Below are 18127 nucleotides of genomic sequence, written 5' to 3' on the forward strand. Positions count from 1 at the left end.
ACATGCTGTAAAAAATGAACCAATTTGTTGCATTGATTGGAGTTTCATGGTATGTTGGAACGTACAGTACAAAGTCTTTACATTGTGTGTCCAGAGTCAAGACTACAGTAAAGTCATGAATGAGATTTTTGCATGTTTTTCTTTGGACATGGTGAATTCCAAAAACTTTTTGGCAGTATTTTAGACAAAAGTTTCTGTCCAGTCTGATCCTGCAGCCATTCAGTCCCAAATAAACACACAGAGGCTTATATTAATTATTAACGGTTTGGTCTACTGCTCAGGTTTATTACTAACTAGCTCTTACAACTTAAATTAACCTATAATTCTTATCTATGTTTAGCCACATGACTTGGTACCTTTTCTCAGTGAGGCATTCTCATATTACTTCCTCTGCATCTGACTTTCAACAGCAGTCTCTGCCTTTCCTCTTCCCAGAATTCTCCTAGTCTGGTTGCCTTGTCCATACTTCCTGACTGGCTACTGGCCAATCAGTGTTTTATTAAACCAATACAAGTGACAAATCTTCATGGTGTGCAAGAGCATTGTTCCCCAGCACAACATTTTCATGATCCTCATATCCAGCTGCATGATCCTGTGTGGGGGTGCCACCCATACTGAAGACCCTGCCATCTAAACCAGTGGGTGATACAAGGGAGCCCAAAACTCTCCAGTGGGTTTTGACCTGACTCTGCCCCATAGAGGAACTCCACAGGGAATGGGGACATGCTGACTCAGATGATCTAGCTTGTGGAGGAGCTAGAATATGCAGGAGTCAGAGATGACTCAGAGCCTGTGAGACACCTGTCTTCTCCAAGGAGTTTGCTGTCTAGCCAGATGCCACCAAAATGTAAGATTTATGGGTACGGAATGTGATAGCGTTAATAAGGGCACAGAAAGCTGTGTGACCCAGCAGGGCTCTGACTCACAGACCGTATCACTAAGGCAACCTGGGACAATCTGGCTTTGAATGTCACAAAGCCATCCTGTGAATAAGTGTCCAGACTCCTGTGTCAGCTTAATGTTGCGTTTTCCCTCCCAGAGCAGACAGCGGAGAAAGCAGAAGGAGGGTAACTGTGTTAGTCTGGGTGCAGCTCGGCAGCACCACTCTTCCAAGGGTGGGCGCAGGCCTGGACTTGGCCACCAGCCATGCACACAAACAAGACAGACAAACATGACAAAAACCAGATCATCTTTGTGGTTCCCAACGGCTCTGCGTCTAACTCTGCCACTTACTAGCTATGCAGGCTAGTGCTTTCTCAGCTTGACACAGGTAGAGTCATTTGGGAAAGGGAACCTCAATTGAGAAAATGCACACACAAGAGTGTCCTGTAGGCAAGCCTGTGGAGCCTTCTCTTTATTAACAATTGCTCATTGTGAGCAGTGCCATGATCCCTCAGGAGGTGATCCTAGGTTGTACAGAAAAACAGGTTAAACAATCCACGAGGAGCAAGCCAATAAGCAGTGTTCCTCTATGGCTTCTGCTTCAGTCCCGGCTTCCAGGTTGCTGCCCTGCTTAAGTTCCTGGCTTGACTTCCCCCAGTGATTGACTGTTACCTGGAATTTCAAGCTAAACTCTTTCCTCGCTAGGTTGCTTTTGGTCATGGTGTTTTATCACAGCAATAGAAACCTTAATAGGACAGCCGACAGCTATGGTCAGATTTCTTATTTCTGAAATAGCCATATTATGTGTCTTGCTAGTCCCACCTAGCTCCTCACCCAAACAAGTTCATATGACGAGCAATTCAACAGCCATCAATTATGAGATTGTCACCTTCTCATCCTCTGTCTGCACTAACGGTGTCTCCAGGGCTGCCATTGACTTCCATCCCCTGTGCTCTTACAGGAAGAGTGTACCAGTTGTGCTGTGTGTGTGCGTGTGTGTTTGCATCATGGGGGGACATGTGTGTGTGCTCCTCATGGATTACTTAATCTGTTATCCTATACAATCCAAGATCACCTCCTGAGGGGTCATGGCACTGCTCACAATGAGCTAACCCCTCAATCAATCGTTAATAAAGAGAAGGCTCCACAGGCTTGCCTACAGGATACTCTTGTGTGTGCATTTTCTCTACTGAGGTTCCCTTTCCCCAAATGACTCTACCTTGTGTCAAGCTGAGAAAGCACTAGCCTGCACAGCTAGTAAGTGGGGTTACACTGTAATTATAATCACACAGGACGTTTGAGGATATGTCACATTCAAAATGGGGCATTGGAGAAGAAACTAAACCTTCCTTCTGGTTTCTTAAAGTGGCAACATTTACTAATCTCCCAAGAGTTGCACTCAACTCCTTTGCCTGAGCTCCTAGTCTTCCCCAGGCATCTCTGTCTCTCTCCTTCCCCTTCACAGGCTCTGTCCCCTTTATCAGTACCACATTACTTTGCCCTTCCAAGAGCTAGTTCTAGTCACCTGTCACTACGTTATCAGACCAGCAAGGTGGCAAGGTGGTCAGGGTAATGATGCTTGCCACTCAAGCTGGAGAACCCACATAAAGGTGGAAAGGAAGAACCAACATGAACACACACACACACACACACAGAGTGACATGTGTCCCCCATCATGTAAACACACACATACATACATACTGTGGCACATGTCCTCCTATCATGTAAACACACATACACATACATACACACACATGCACACACACACATATGCATACACTTGCCCCAATCATGTGAACATACATACACATGCACACAGACACACACAGACACACCAAACAGCCCCCAAGCTACTCATTACACCAGTCAGTGAATCCTTCTCAGGGAGAGAAGGAGGGGCACAGTTGGCATTTTCTTTGGTCTGACAACTAGCTCCCAGATAAAGACACAGAGACTTATTATTAATTATGAATGCTCAACCTTAGCTGAGGCTTGTCCCACTAACTCTTTTAACCTAATTTAACCTGTTACTATTCATCTACATTTTGCCTTGGGGCTTTTTACCTTTCTTTCATTCGGTATGACCTCCTTTCCTGCTTCCTTTGTATCTGTCTGTCTGGTCCCTGGAGTGTCTTTGGCATCTCCTTTTCTGTTGCAAGGAGGGCCACTTGTTTGTCCCTACCTCCCGACTAGCTAAGCCCCAAAATAACCACACAGAAACTATATTAATTAAATCACTGCTTGGCCCATTAGTTCTAGTTTCTTATTGGCTAATTCTTACATCTTAATTTAATCCATTTGTATTAATCTGCATATCGCCATGTGGCAGTGGTTTACTGGATAAAATTCCTAGCGTCTGTCTCTGGCGTCTGTCTGGCTCTGCTTTCTTCCTCCCAGAATTCAGTTCCATCTTCCCCACATACCTAAGTTCTGCCCTATCAACAGGTCAGGGCAGTTTCTTTATTCATTTAACCAATGAAAGCAGCACATAGATAGAAGGACCTCCCACACCATTTTTCTTCCTTTTTTCTTTCCTTCCTTCCTTCCTTCCTTCCTTCCTTTCTTTCATTCATTCTTTCTTTTCCAAACCCAAATTCCTCCTCCTACGTATTCTTCCTGTCCAGAAGTTCTGCCTATACCTCCTCCTTCACTATTAGCCATTCATCTTTTTATTAGACCAATCAGGCACCTTAGACAGGCAAAGCAAAACAACAACACATCTTTACATAGTTAAACAAAAGCAACATGCCTTTGCATAGTTAAACATTATTTGGGGACAGAGGGTAGGGAAATACGCAGGGATGAAGACTTACTTGTCAGATGTGGCACTGAGTACCACTCACCTACACTTGTCTTTTTCCCACACAGAGTGATGGGATGAAGAAGAAACGTGTGGAAAGCCTGTATTTATTCTCAGATCTGTTATAATTGAGCCACAGTGCCCTATGCTTGCTAGTGCTGAGCCTCAGTGACCTGCAGAGTCCTGGGTACAGCCTAGAAGGTTCTGTGGGTGTCTGAGGGAGCCTCTGACAGGGCTGCATACACAAAGCAGTCTGGAAAAGAAACGTGGGACCAGGGGTTGCTGAACACTCATTGCAGGTTTCTTTAGGAAGATGTAACAACAAAGCTTACAATGGGAGAGAAGGATCTGACTCGCCTGGGCAATCAGATAGAAGAGAAAGTGATTTGATGGAACAAAACTCCATTTAAAGATTGGCAATTGTCCCTCTACAATCTGATGGGTAGAGAAATGTAAATTCTTTTGGACTGGAAAATGCTGAACTATCATTTTCTTTTATTCAGTTTAAATTAATTTTGAGTTTCTTCATAGGTAGTGCTCTCTAAAGACATTCTAGAATTAAATAATTAATTCTAGAATTAAAGGAAGTGCTAGGTAGGCAAACCCGTGGGCTTGCCACTGAACGCATTCAAATTCAGTGTATTTAGATAGAAGTTGTACAAGAGTCACTTGAATTTCAGCACTGCGGAAATACTGAAATACTGATTTATAAGTTAGAGAACAGTAACAACTCTCAACAAAGCCCTAGAAAACACATTAAGAGCATTAAAATACACAAGGAACATATAACGACAAAGCTAGATAAATATCTGTGGATGTATAAATGAATGGACACATTATAAAGGAAATTACCCTTGTTATTCTCAAAGCCATTCTTTGTGGAATTTGTTGTTGCTGCTCTTGTAGTTGTTGTATTTTCTGAAATGGATCAAGGACTCAGGAGTCTAGAGAAAAAAATTCCTTTTTTAAGATTTAAAAAGTTTTTTTTATTATGTGCATGTTGGTGTCTGTATGTACACACGGGGCCAGAATACAGAGTCTTATCCCATGGGGTGAGAGTTACAGATGGTTGTACACATCTGAACTTTGGTTTTCTGCATTATTTCTTAACTACTGAGCCATCTCATTAGCCCCAAGACCGTGTTCTGTTGTGAAATATTATTTTAAGATGTGTTATATTTGTTTACGCTGTGGAGTATTTGTTTAATGATGCAAAGATGTGTTGCACTCTTTTACGTTGCATTTGTTTAACTCTGAAAAACTGTATTACTTTTTCTGCCTAAAATACCTGGTTGATTAAACTGAACGGCCAATGACTGGGCAGAATAAAGGGGCTTCCAGGCAGAGAACAAACAGGAGGAGAAATCTAGGCTTGGGGGAAGAAGAAAAGAGAAAAAGCAAGAAAAGGAGAAGTAAAGGAGGATACCAGGGGCAGCCATCCAGCCACGTTACCAACCACAGAGTAAGAAGGAAAGAACGGAATAGAGAATAGAGAAAGGTAAAGGCCCAGAGGCAAAAGGTAGACGGGATAATTTAAGTTAAGAAAAGCTGGCTAGAAACAAGTCATGATAAGGCTGGGAATTCATAAGCAAGAATAAGCCTCTGTGTATTTATTTAGGAGCTGGGTGGTGCGCCCCCAAAGAGAAAAATAGAAAAAAGAGAAGCAAAAGAGAAACAACTATGTAGTTCTGTTTAGTTCACAGTTTCATACCAATTAAAAGTGAAATTGTGGTTGTTTGACCTGAGTCCAGGGCTCAGTACTTAAAGCTTTGTAACTAGAACAAGCAGAATCAGCTGCTCATCGGCCCTTCAGCTTTTCTCCTGAGAATGGGGGTGACCACAGCAGCCACCCCACAGCACTGCCTCGAGTACTTGGGGTTTTGTCACCATGAGGTACCCTCTTCTTTGGAGCAACTGCAGTCTCACCCAGCCAATTTGCTCATTTCATATCACTCGGGCTCAGATGCGTCCTTCCAGCCATCAGAGACTTGAGCACTGTGCTAAGATCCCCTGTGGCCCCCTCCCTGCCTATTTCACACCTGGTTCTGAGCCAGTAATTGGCCTCGTGGTCCCAGGTCCCTCCCACTCTGTTGACCAGCTCTTTTACCCCATTCCTGTGGTCACGGCTTTCAGATCTTTAGTGTTACAGGTCCATTTACCTGAAATCTGAACATCTCATAGCTGTGATTCTCCTAGATCCTTTACTCTCTCCCTCCCCACTTGTTATTTGATCTCTAAGTTGACCTCAGTAACTTTTTGCTTCATTTTCTCCGATGCAGTCATTTCACTTCGGGTCTCGGGTCCTTTGTACATATTGTGAACAGCGTTGGCACAGCATGGCCTGGGATTCCAGAGAGTAACAACACCCATGTTCAACTACTAGCAAGGAAAAAGTACCTCAATAATAAACTGTCAGGATGATTCCACAAATGATTTGTGCTATGGCTGTGTGGTACAAGGAATGGTGACCCCTAAGAGAGCTAGTAGCCATGTATGAGATTTGGGGACGATTCCAGGAAGAGCAATGAGCAAATACAAAGTCTGTGAAGGGGAATCATAGCCTTTTAAGTGTCCCAGAAATAGAACCAAGCAAGACAAATAGACTGGAACTGGGGAGGGAAAGAGGCAGAAGAAGGACATGAGCAGCTAACATTAGTCTGTGTCTATCTGGGGTTTCATTTTCCCACTGTTGCCTGTGAGGCAAGCCCTGACTGTCTTATCCACATTCCCATGACTTCTTAACTGTGTCTGCCGCCCTATCCCTTGGGTCATTTCGTCTCACTCAAATCTCTCATCGTCTCTCACCAAATTCTCCTGAATTTCCAAATGTCTTTAGTTTTACCGTCTTAAGACTAATCCAAATACTCAACTAATCCAAAATGAAAGTCTAATTATCTCACTATGTAAGATCTAATTCTCTACAGGATGTAAAATCCAGCTTCCCATCATGATAGAATGGTTTGTATAGTCTGATGGTACCATCTGCCAACAGCTTAAAGCAAAACACATCAGAATTCCCTCAACTTCCAAGGCATTCGCTAAGTCTATTTTTCCCTGATAACTACTAGTACATACAGTTGTCAACAGATTTAAAGATTGTCCACATTCTGTCTTCCCTCTTTCTACTCCCAGCTTGATATGACTCTCTCTTTAATACCTGCAAGGCCTGCCTTTGTTTCTAGCCATCAGAACAGTCAAAGACTGTTTCTTCCACGACTACACTAATGGTGTATTATTACTATTTCTGGGAGACTTCATTGCTTGCTTTGAAAAGGGCAGCTGCTGTGGTGAGGGAACCAAGCATGATGCCAGGAACTAAGCAGGACTCCCGTTAGGAACCTCAGAACCTCAGTTGAATGGTAACAACTAAGTGCATTATGATAATACTGTCAGCTTGACAGGATCTAGAATCACCTACAAGACTAACTGCTAGGCGAGCCTGTAGGATGTGGGATCCCCCTCTGTATGCCGCGAATACCATTGGTTAATAAAGGAACTGCTTTGGGCCTATAGCAGAGCTATAGGGGAACAGAGTTAGGTGGGGAAAACTAAACTGAATGCTGGGAGAAAGGGGGCAAAGTAAGGGAGAAGTCGTGTGGTTGTGGCTGGAGACAGATGTGCTGAAACTTTGCTGGTAGGCCACGACCTCGTGGTCTTGCACAGATTAATGGAGATGGGTTAAATTAAGATGTAAGAGTTAGCCAGTAAGAAGCTAGAGCTAATGGGCCAAGCAGTGATATAAATAATTTGGTTTCTTTGTGATTATTTTGGGAGTCTGGGCAGCTGGAGAATGAATAAGTGGCCTCCTCCTTACAACACCTGTAAAGGATTAACTGGATTGTGTAAATAAAGGCAGAAAGACCCGCCGTACCTGGGAGTGGTGCTGTTTTATTGAGCGGGTCCTGGACTGAGAAGCTGAAAGGGAGCTGAGCACCAGCACTCATCTCTCTGTTTCCCGGATGCAGACGCAGTGTGACCAGCTGCCTGTGCTCCTGCTGCTGTGACTTCCCCACAATGACAGACTGCACCTTCTGTGAGCCAAAAGAAGCCCTTCCTCCCTTGTGCTGGTTCTTGTGAGGTGTTTGTCACTACAGCAAGACAAATACCTATCACACAGATGCTGTGACAAACATGCGCATGGAGACAGATGTTCTCAGCTGCCCCAGTTGAGCTCGGCTGAGATCAGAGCCCCAACCAACACTTTGACTGAAGCCATGGAAGACAATAAAACAGAGGTTCCCAGTGAACTGTGCTTCAAGACTGCAGACATCTTACATTACTTTTCAGGCATTTTCTCAGTTTTGTTTTTTTAAGATAGAGTCTCTTTTAGTCCATGTTGGCCTTGAACTCACTACGCCACCAAAAATGACTTTGAATTCTTAGTTTTCCTGCCTCTGCCTCCCAGCGCAGGGACAACAGGTGTGCGCCACCCTGTCTGGGTCTTTCTACAGCCCTAGGGATACCATGTCATTCTAAGCCTACAAGCCATTCTTTCTGATGGAAATGCTATGCCCTGGTCACACATCCTTCAAAGATGGACATCATTCTCCTCCGCTCCCGCCACCCCCAACTCTGTCCCAAGTTAGACATGTTTCTCTGTTCTTTCCTTAGCAGAACATGGATTCCTCCCAGCGACACCACCTCCCTGGAGAGAAGGCAAGCACCTGATGGAGGAGTCAGAGGATCTTACTTTATACTCTTGATTAAAGCTGGTTATTAACTGTGTCAGACTTACATCCTTACTTAGTACCTGTGTAGTCCAATTTCATTTCCTAAAAATTATTTAGGTTAGATTTTCCCATAAAATCCCCCAGATACTGTTTTTAGGATGAGAGCTCTTATGTGTATAGAGTACTAATTTCTCTGCTCTCTGATGAGTCCCAGAGTTCCTTTTAATTTTTTTTTTTTTGATTTTTTTTTTGTAATTTTATTAAATTATAAAAAGTTTCCATTTACGCCCCTCCTCCCAACGCCCTCCCACTCCCCCCCTCCCTCTCCTCCTCCCTCTTTGTCCCCTAGGGAAGTCAGGGTCTCCTGCCCTGTGGGAAGTCCAAGTTCCTCCCCCCTCACTCCAGGTCCAGGAAGGTGAGCATCCAAACAGACTGGATCCCAAAAATCCAGTATATGCAGAGGAAACCAGTCCCAGTGTCATTGTCAATGGCTTCTCGGAAAGACTGCAGGCCAGCCACATTCAGAAAATCCAGCCACATTCAGAGAATCTGGTTGGATCACATGCTCGTTCAGTCACGGTCCATCTGGCCTTGGTAAACTCTCATTAGATCCGATCCCTTGTATCAGTGGGTGATAGTATCCCTCGCAGTCCTTCGTCATTTTCTTCCTCCTTTTGCTCCTCGTTTGGATCTTGGGGGGCTCAGTTCGGTGCTCCAACGCGGGCCTCCATCTGTATCGTCATCCAACGCCAGATGAGGGATCTCCTGGCGGATAGGTAAATAATCTTCATCAGGTTCGTCTTCTTATTTAGCTTCTCTAGGATCACGAATAATAGGCTCAAAGACCTTTAATTATGGTTAGAATCCACTTATGAGTGAATACATACCGTGTTCCTCTTTTTGGGTCTGGCTTACCTCACTCAGTAAAGCGTTTTCTATGTCCATCCATTTGCATGCAAAATTCAAGATGTCATTATTTTTTACCGCTGAGTAAAACTCTAATGTGTACATGTTCCACACCTTTTTTAACCATTCTTCTATTGAGGGGCACCTAGGCTGTTTCCAGGTTCTGGCTATTACAAATAGTGCTGCTATGAACATAGTTGAACAAACGCTTTTGTAGTATGTTTGGGCATCTCTAGGGTATATTCCCAAGAGAGGAATTGCTGGGTCCTGAGGGAGGTTGACTCCCAGTTTCCTGAGAAACCTCCACACTGATTTCCAAAGTGGCTGCAGTTCCTTTTAATTTTTCTGTTATAATTTTCATTCACAAATGTATGATCATCTTTCCAAACTCCCTACAACTGTAAAGATTTGCAGAATTACACAGGGTGTTGGGGAAAGAGCCCAATTGTGACTAGAGCCCTGTAGTCTCGCTCTTTGTGTTTTTTTCACCCCTGTTCTTGAATTCAGTGGTACAGTTTGTCCCCTGTACCCCACATCTATCCATCTTACACTAATGTTATCTTTTATCTTTCCAGTCTCCATCTTCCCCTGGGGAAACTTGTTGAGAAAGAAGCTAATTTTCTCTAATTGAGGTATGTGATTTGAAATTCTAATTCTCGGTGCTAGCCTTATTTCTTCTGTAGCGTGACGGCACTTGATGGTTATGAGCAGAATCTCTGTTGGGTCATTGGTGGGGAAAATTCAGCTCCAGGAAGCTCGGTTTTGCTCATCTAAACCCAGGCACAGCAGTAGAACGTCTGTGTGTAACTCACAATGTTGTCGGGAGTTGGGAAATAAGACATGCAAATGAAGCCACGAGCCGGTATACCAGTTGGCCTCAGACTCCTGGGTACAAGCCTGAGACAGCTATTCTGATTCTTTGCTGCATTTTGCTTCGGTCTTGAATGTGGCAGTGTTTTTCTTCCTAGATGCTATCATTTCCCAGGTCCTTTTCCCATCAGGTGTGCAGTTGTAATAGATGTCTCTGTAGATGTGGCATGGCCATCCACTAGGAAAAAAATTCTCTCATTTGGAAAATTGCTCTTTGCGTAGAATAAATAGTCCCCAAATGTCTGTTATTCCCAGAGCTCTGATGAGTCTAAAAGCAGAACACTATGCCCCAATAGCTTAATAACCTGTGTTATCATCTTTAGCAGTGGTAATGAAAACGATGTCTTAAGTAGCACTCTCCTAATTCTGCAAGCATTTGCACACGTATTACTGTATTACAGGACTGCCCAAGTCTTGTGTTTTGGTGCATAATGTAATCCTTCTCTTAGGATGGGGATCCAGAGAGCACTTCAAGTCCCTACAATCAGCACACCAGCGGGGCGGGAAAGTCTTTGTGTTTCCCACACCAGCCTATGTCTCTTCTCATCTTTTCCACAGTGCGTTTTCACTATCTAGTCGTAGATAACCTTGGTTCACGTGAGGCTTAAGATACTTTCCAAGTTGGGAGTGATTTTACTCCTCCAGGTTCTGCCACACAAACACCTCGGTAGTGGCTTGTCAGTTAGCCATGTGTTCACCAGGGAGCAGATCTCAGCTGCAGATCTCCTGGAGAGAGGTGGAAAGGGCTTCATTTCGTTTCATTTTCACGTCTGAAAGCCTTACTTGAAGATGAGCTGCGGAGTTGCTTTCTCTCCCCTTTCAGTGATATTTGTTCATCATCTGCTTTATATTGCTCTTGCGTTTGTCTTTTCCTTTAAATAGTGTGTGTGTGTGTGTGTGTGTGTGTGCGCTCGCATGCGTGTGTGTTTGTGTGTACATGCTTGTAGAGGCCAGATGTGGACATGTGTATCTCTCTCAATGACTCTCCATCTTATGTGGACAGGGTTCCTCAATGAACCGAGAGTTTGCAGAATCAGCTGGACTGGCTGGCCAGTGAGCTCCAGGGATCACCTGTCTCTGCCTTCCAGCCCTAGGATTACAAAATGCCAATTCTCACGCGTGTACTTTCCCCACTCCAAATACTTGATGATATTTATAGCCTTTTTTGTTTTAAAATCTTTTTCTATCAACCCTGTCATTTATGCTGTTTGGGGAGCTATTGTCATTGGTAGCTTTGACAGATTTTTTTCTTGACTGTTAGCCACATTTATGATTTTGTGTATGTTAAGTACTTTTGAGAGGACTATTTGAATTTGGTTATTTATTTTTAATTATGCTGAATTTGCTTTGGCAACTTTGAAGGTTCGTGGCCTGTGGGCAAATTTGGTTTTTTGGTTGTTTTTTTATTTTTTTGAGACATGTTTCTGTGTATTCCGACTCTCATCTAGGGTGTCCCTTACTTCCGAGTTAGTGTTTGCATTGTTATCACAATAACTCTTAGCCTGGTGGTCCCAAATATTCTACCAGGAACAAATCGGAAAGCAAGAACTCAGCAGCCCCAGGGACTTGAGACTTGCCTAGCTTTTAGTTGCCTTTGGCTTCTGATCTCACCAGATTTTCCTCCATTCATGTACTGATTTAAAATAATGACTGATTTAAAGGAAATAAGAAAATAGTTGATCCTGAAGGTCAACAAGAGGGCTCAGGTGGTAAAGGTGCTCACTGGTACTCCTGATGATGGCCTTGCTCATCTCCATAATCCACATGGCTCCCACAAGCTGACACCACAGATGTGCTGTGGTGTGAGCACACACACAAGCACATACATACTCATAAGTAAATGAAAAATAAGGAAAGAAAATAGTTTATTTTGAGCCAAGCATGAGTAACTACAGAACCAGGAGCATGGACACACTACTCTGATTGAATATCTGGCCATCAAAGAGGTTACATGAATTTTATGTCCACAGAATGAAAGAAATCCAGAAATCAAAACATCCACCAAATATATTGATGGGGAATGGGGAAGAGAGACTATTGCAAAGTGGTGAAGTCGATGAGATTCTCTTGTCATCAAAGCACTCTTAGCTGTACAGCTGCTGGAGCCTGGGGGTCTGTGAAGCTCAGCTGTGCCCCTAATTCTCCCTCACAATGTCAGTCCAGATACGGAGGTAAGGATAAACAGCATTTTAAGGGACCGAGATGGCCCCAGACGGCCTGGGTGGTAACTACAGCTTCCCATCACTCCAGAAGCATGATGCTCTGGTCACACAGTATGTGGGGTCTCAACAGAGATGCAAGCATATCTGAAGCTGTATCATATATACACATGTGACCATGTGATCCAGTACCAGTCAACAGTCATTGTCCAATCATATGGACCCAACACCATGTTCATACCATGCTCATAGCACAGGCTGAATATTTCTTATCCCCCAAATGCTCCAAACTAGAGTTTTCAAATATTCACAGATGTTACAATATTAACATATTCATAATGATAATTTTATTACAATTTTTTTACTTATGTTTCATATATATATATATATCTTATGCACACAACCTAAAAGTTAAAGATAATCTTACATACTATTTTTAGCCCTTCAGCTAAATCCAGCCCACTAAGTCAAGTGGAATTTTCCACTCATGACATCATGTCAATGCTAGCGTTTCAAGTTTTAGATGAGGGTTGGATCTGAGACAATTGACCAATATTTTAAATTACCACAAAGACACCTTTCAGAGTAGAGGATATAAAGTCTAAGTGATTGGCCTGTGGTCAAAAGGCTTCTAAGTGGAAAAGTTGAGACTCTGAGGTGTGTGTGTGTGTGGGGGTACTGGGTATGGAACATAAGGCCTTGTACATTTTAGGCAAGTTCTATCTGCAGAGTTATAGTCCCAGCCCAAGACTGAAATCTGAACACATACAGTCTGATCACAAGTTCCAGTGTCCTGTGTTTCTAACTGTGATAACTCTGTCCTTCCCCAAGACCTTTCTTGATTGTTCTAGATGCTCTGTTCAGTTTAATAATCACAATCAAGAAAATGCCATAAACGATGACTTTGCCTTGATAGATGGTATTTTAAATAGTCGTTAGAATCATTTTGTCTTCAAAGGATCCTAGGAACTGGGCGCTGTTGTTGCTTCACAGCCAAGGAAGGTGAAGCAGGCAAAGGCTGTGGTAGCTTTCCAAGGTCACACGGGAAGGAGACAAAAAGAAAAAAACTTGACCCCAGTGGCTCAGGTCACTGACCAGAGGTCCTGACCTTAAACTGCTCCACGTCTCTCCCAGGAAAGGCGTACATCCCAGAGTTAGGATTGGACCACGGGCCTTGCCTGTCTCTTCTGCCCCAGCCCTCTGCCCTAGCCTCCTCTGCCTCCTGAGCTGTGGTCTCATCTCCTCTGTCCCAGCCCTCTTTCCTGGACTATGGCGCCAGCTGTTTTCCTAAAGTAGGGTTGGTGCTAGCTGATGACCTAGAATAAATGCTAAAGAAACAAGGGTGGAGTGGGCAAGGGAGTGGGCAATTTACTTTGCTATGCTATTGAAGGGAGCCCTGCTTCTCCTTAGATTGATTAATTGCAGGTTTTGTATTTCTGAATGTAATTGCCTTTAAACATGGTTTGAGTCTGAAGGGGGGGTGGGTCTTCATTAGGTTGGCAATTGTGCACAGATTACTTGAGTTTAATGTATTTATAGAAGTTCTGTCTGTCACTGGGCCTTGGGGAATACTTGCACTATTTAAAATATAAATTAGGAAAATATGCTGATGTAATTGTCTGCCCTGAGGAATTTTCCCCTCATCACTGCCTTCATGCCAACGTGAAAACTCCTGCTTGGCCTTTCCTCCCCAGGCAGATTGGAGTATGCACAGCAAGCTAGTGAGACATTCTTGCTCTGAACGTAAAATGTTTTGTAGTCTAGGGTTCTTCATGGACATTATCGTCTCCTGCTTCTCTTCTACCCAGGAGCATCTTGTATATCCTACCTGCTGGTGTCAGTGGCTTTATGTGATATTCCCTTCTTGGGCATCTTCAGTGTTTGCTTGTCTCTAACTCTGAGGCTTTGTAAGTGCTCTTCACTTTTTTCTTCTCTGTGAAGAAAAGAAAAGAAAAAGCTACAACATCTGATTTGAAGTAGACGATCAATAATTATTTTTGAAATGATTATGATTAAAGAGAAATCAATCCTAAGCTCTTCCTTCCTTCCTTCCTTTCTTCCTTCCTTCCTTCCTTCCTTCCTTCCTTCCTTCTTTTCTTTTCTTTATATGGGTCTCACACACGCTGTGTGGTGGTGGCACATGCCTTTAATCCCAGCACTTAGAAGGCAGAGACAGGCGGATCTCTGTCTACATAGCTAGTTCTAGGATAGCCAAGGCTATGTATGCAAAGAAATTTTGTCTCATGAAACAAAACAAAACCAACCAAACAGAAAGATGGGTCTCACATGGTCCATGCTGACTTGGACCTTGTGCTTCATATATGTGCCTCCACCCCAAGTATATGAGGTGTCAGAGAGCCAACCCAGGGATTCATGTGTGTCAGGCAAGCACTCTACCAACTGAGCCACATTTCCAACTCAACAATTAGGTTCTGAAGAAGGTTTTCTAGACTCTGTATGATTTTCTTTCTGGAGAGTTTGGAGTCTGACAGCAGGTAGTGCTTTTCAAAATAACGGCCGTGGGAGCCTGTGAAGATGCAAGTCAAATCATGATTAGTTTGAACCCCAGAAACTTCTAGTGACTTCACGTCCCTTTGATGATGCCTGTGGAACCTGACACCCAAAACCAAGTTCATTCCAAACCCCGTCCTCTCCAGCTTCACCTCCAGCTGTCACACTTTCTCAGTCTGCCAATCACCCTGGCCTCCTCCATGCTCCTTCACCAAGCAAGGCTTCGTTCTGCCTCGGGACCTCTGTGCTTCCTGGTGTGGGCCTAGAGCCGAGGTTCTCAACCCTCCGGATGCTGCAAACCTGTAATACAGTTCCTCATGTTGTGGTGACCCCAATCATAAAATTACTTTTGTTACTACTTCATAACTGTAATTTTGCTACTGTTATGAATCATAGCGTACATATCTGATATGTGACCTCTGTGAAACTGTTGGACCCCTCTAAGGGTTGAAGCCCATGGTTGAGAACAACTGGTCTAGAACATGCGTAAGACCCGTATACACGTCTTCCTTCTCTCATTCAAGGTGTCTCTCTATGTTACCTTCACAGTGATGCTTTCCCTAGCTATCTTACTTCGAATTTTACACACACATACACACAGAGAGTGAGAGGTTTTATTTCCCTATCTATACTCTTTTTCCTAAAGCCATTATTGCTTTTCCATGTGCTACATTTTATTGCTTAATCTCTGCTTTTCCTTCAAAGACTCTTTGATGACCATGTTCTCCTTTTCTATCTTATTCTCTGTTGTATCCCTTGCCTAGACCAGTGCTTGGCATGCAGTCAGCCAGCCATAATGTATGTTTATGGCACTGATGAAGGAAAGTCACTAGGTGGCAAGATGCCAGCTTTTTCCAGCTCTCTAAAAGGATGTCCCTTTCATTTATGCCTTTTTTTTACTCTGATGGTCTCTCAGTCACATTTTCTAATGAACCAAGCTTGCATTGCACTTAAATAAATGCTTTTTCTTGTTCTTTTGTGTCTTAGTATTGTTACCCAATTTTATTGCTATAATAATAATTGCTAAAGTAGTCATAGAAAAAAATCACTAAGATCGTGGAAGTGGCAAATATAAATAAATAAATTCAAAGATGGCCTTACAGGCATAAAGCAGAATAATGTTTATTCTATTAAAACTACAACATTAATCATTTAAAATAAATTTCCTGGGAAGCCCACCCACTACCCATTATGCTCCAGGCTCAGTTCTAAGAGCGGGAGTCACTATGATGAATTAGTCCCCGTCTTCTTGGAGCTGTGTTGTTGGATAATTAACAAACAAAACACATGGTCCAGGCTGAGATAAGCTGGAAGTTAGCTCAGTGTGTTATGCAGAGATGCAAAGCAGAGCCTATCTCAAGTAGAATGATCAGGAAAGACTGTGTCAGTATGTGAAAAACACTTGAACAACAGATTAAAGGGAGGGAATCTATCTTTTGACTCACAGTGTGGCAGCTCTCAGCCCATTTCCTTGGCTTCTTGGATGCTGAGTCTCTGGTGAAGCAGAATGGTCATAGTGGTAGGAGCAAGTGGGTGAAGCCACTCACCCCACAGAAGATAGAAAAATACAGAGAAAGGAGTCCTGGGCCAGGTACACTCTTCCAAGGCATGCCCCCAGTGACCCACTTGCTCCAGCTAACAGCTCTCCCAAATATGTCCGTCCTTTGCCAAAATAGTTCCAACAACTTGGGACATCGCATACAGAAGCTTCTGAGAGACATCTCAAAATGCAAACCACAGGAGACTGTGGTGATATCTTGTTTGTACTCTAACAAATAAAGCCTGCCTGAAGTTCGGAGAGTGGAGCTAACCTCTAGTTAACCATAGAGGTCTGGAGGTCTGCACAGCCAGACAGGAAGACATAGGGCTGGGCAGTGAGAGGAATATAGGGTGGGAGGAGACAGGGTTCAGCCCCCTTTTCAGCTGAGGAGTTAGCAAGGTAAGAGTTGGCTATGGCTTGCTCCTTTCTCTCTCTGATAATTCAGCATTTACCCCATATCTGGCTCTGGGGTTTTTTGTTTGTGTGTGTGTTTGTTTTTAAAAAGGACCAATTAGAAATCATGCAACAGGAGACAGAGCAGGAAGTACTTTAGAGAAGTGACCTAAACAAAGACACTCCCTTTCTTTTTCTAAAGGTTCAGCAAATACAAAGTCCCTGAGATCTGCAAGTCTGCTGCAATACGAACTTGCCTCACTCTAGGTTACTGTTGATTATGTGAACTCGGTGTGAAAGTTCAAGTGAAGTTGTCCATCCTCAGGGTAGAAGCAAGAAACAGCTGTGAAAATCTGAGATGTCAGACTCTCGTCCACAAAGCTGATGAGTCTGGTGCCTTTCAAATGCTGTCTAGAACTTGCAGCCTGGTCTACAAGAGCTAGTTCCAGGACAGGCTCCAAAGCTTCAGAGAAACCCTGTCTTGAAAACCAAAAGGAAAAAAACCAAAACAACAACAAAAAAAAAAACCAAAGCAGAATCACTGGTGAGTTTGCTGGAATGCAAATTCTTGGACCTCACTTCAGAATTCCTGAGTCAGATATTTTTCTGGAGAGACCTCAAAATTTGCATTTAAATAGCTTTTCAAGAGGGTCTGACACAAAGTGTCATTTGAGAGCAGGGAACTTCTTTCTTCAGTTAAATGCCTCCATAAGATCGGGTGTGGGCAAGCCTGTAGACCATTTTCTTAATTAGTGATTGATGTGGGAGGGTCCAGCCCTTTGTGGGTGGTGTCACCCCTGGGCTTCTGGTTCTGTGTTCTGTAAGAAAGCAGGCTGAGGAAGCCATGATGAACAAGTCAGTAAGCAGCACTCCTCCGTGGCGTCGGCAGCAGCTCCTGTCTCCACGTTCCTGCCTGCCTTGTGTGAGTTCCTGCTCTCACTGTTATACCAGACTATGAAGAATGGGATAAATGTTGTCTTCCCCAAGTTGCTTTGGTGTTTCATCACAGCAAGAGTAACCTTAATTAAGGCAAGAAGTTTTGAAGTAATGGATCTCAATATCGAAGCCACCTTCGTTAGGATGGTAAAGAAGAAATTCTGGGACGACAAGAGATTCAAGGCTGGTTTAGCAGGGTCTCCTCTTTCTCTTCAGATACGGCTTTTTTTTTTTTTTTTGGTCCTTTCTTTCAGAAACTTCTGAAATGCAGAAATCATGCAAATACATATACCCACTTTAGACAGTGAACAAATTAAGGGAAATTGATGATCTCTCTGGGATTAGCTGGCCTGTTGAATGATCCAAGGTGTATACTTTCACATCTCACACTGCAGAGTGCTTTTGTTGTTAATTTTCGTCCCTTGTCATTGTGGAACACGATAAACTTCCAACAATATAT

The sequence above is a fragment of the Myodes glareolus genome, chromosome 3 (assembly GCF_982192425.1).
Source record: "Myodes glareolus chromosome 3, mMyoGla1.1, whole genome shotgun sequence".
In the NCBI taxonomy this organism is placed as follows: domain Eukaryota; kingdom Metazoa; phylum Chordata; class Mammalia; order Rodentia; family Cricetidae; genus Myodes; species Myodes glareolus.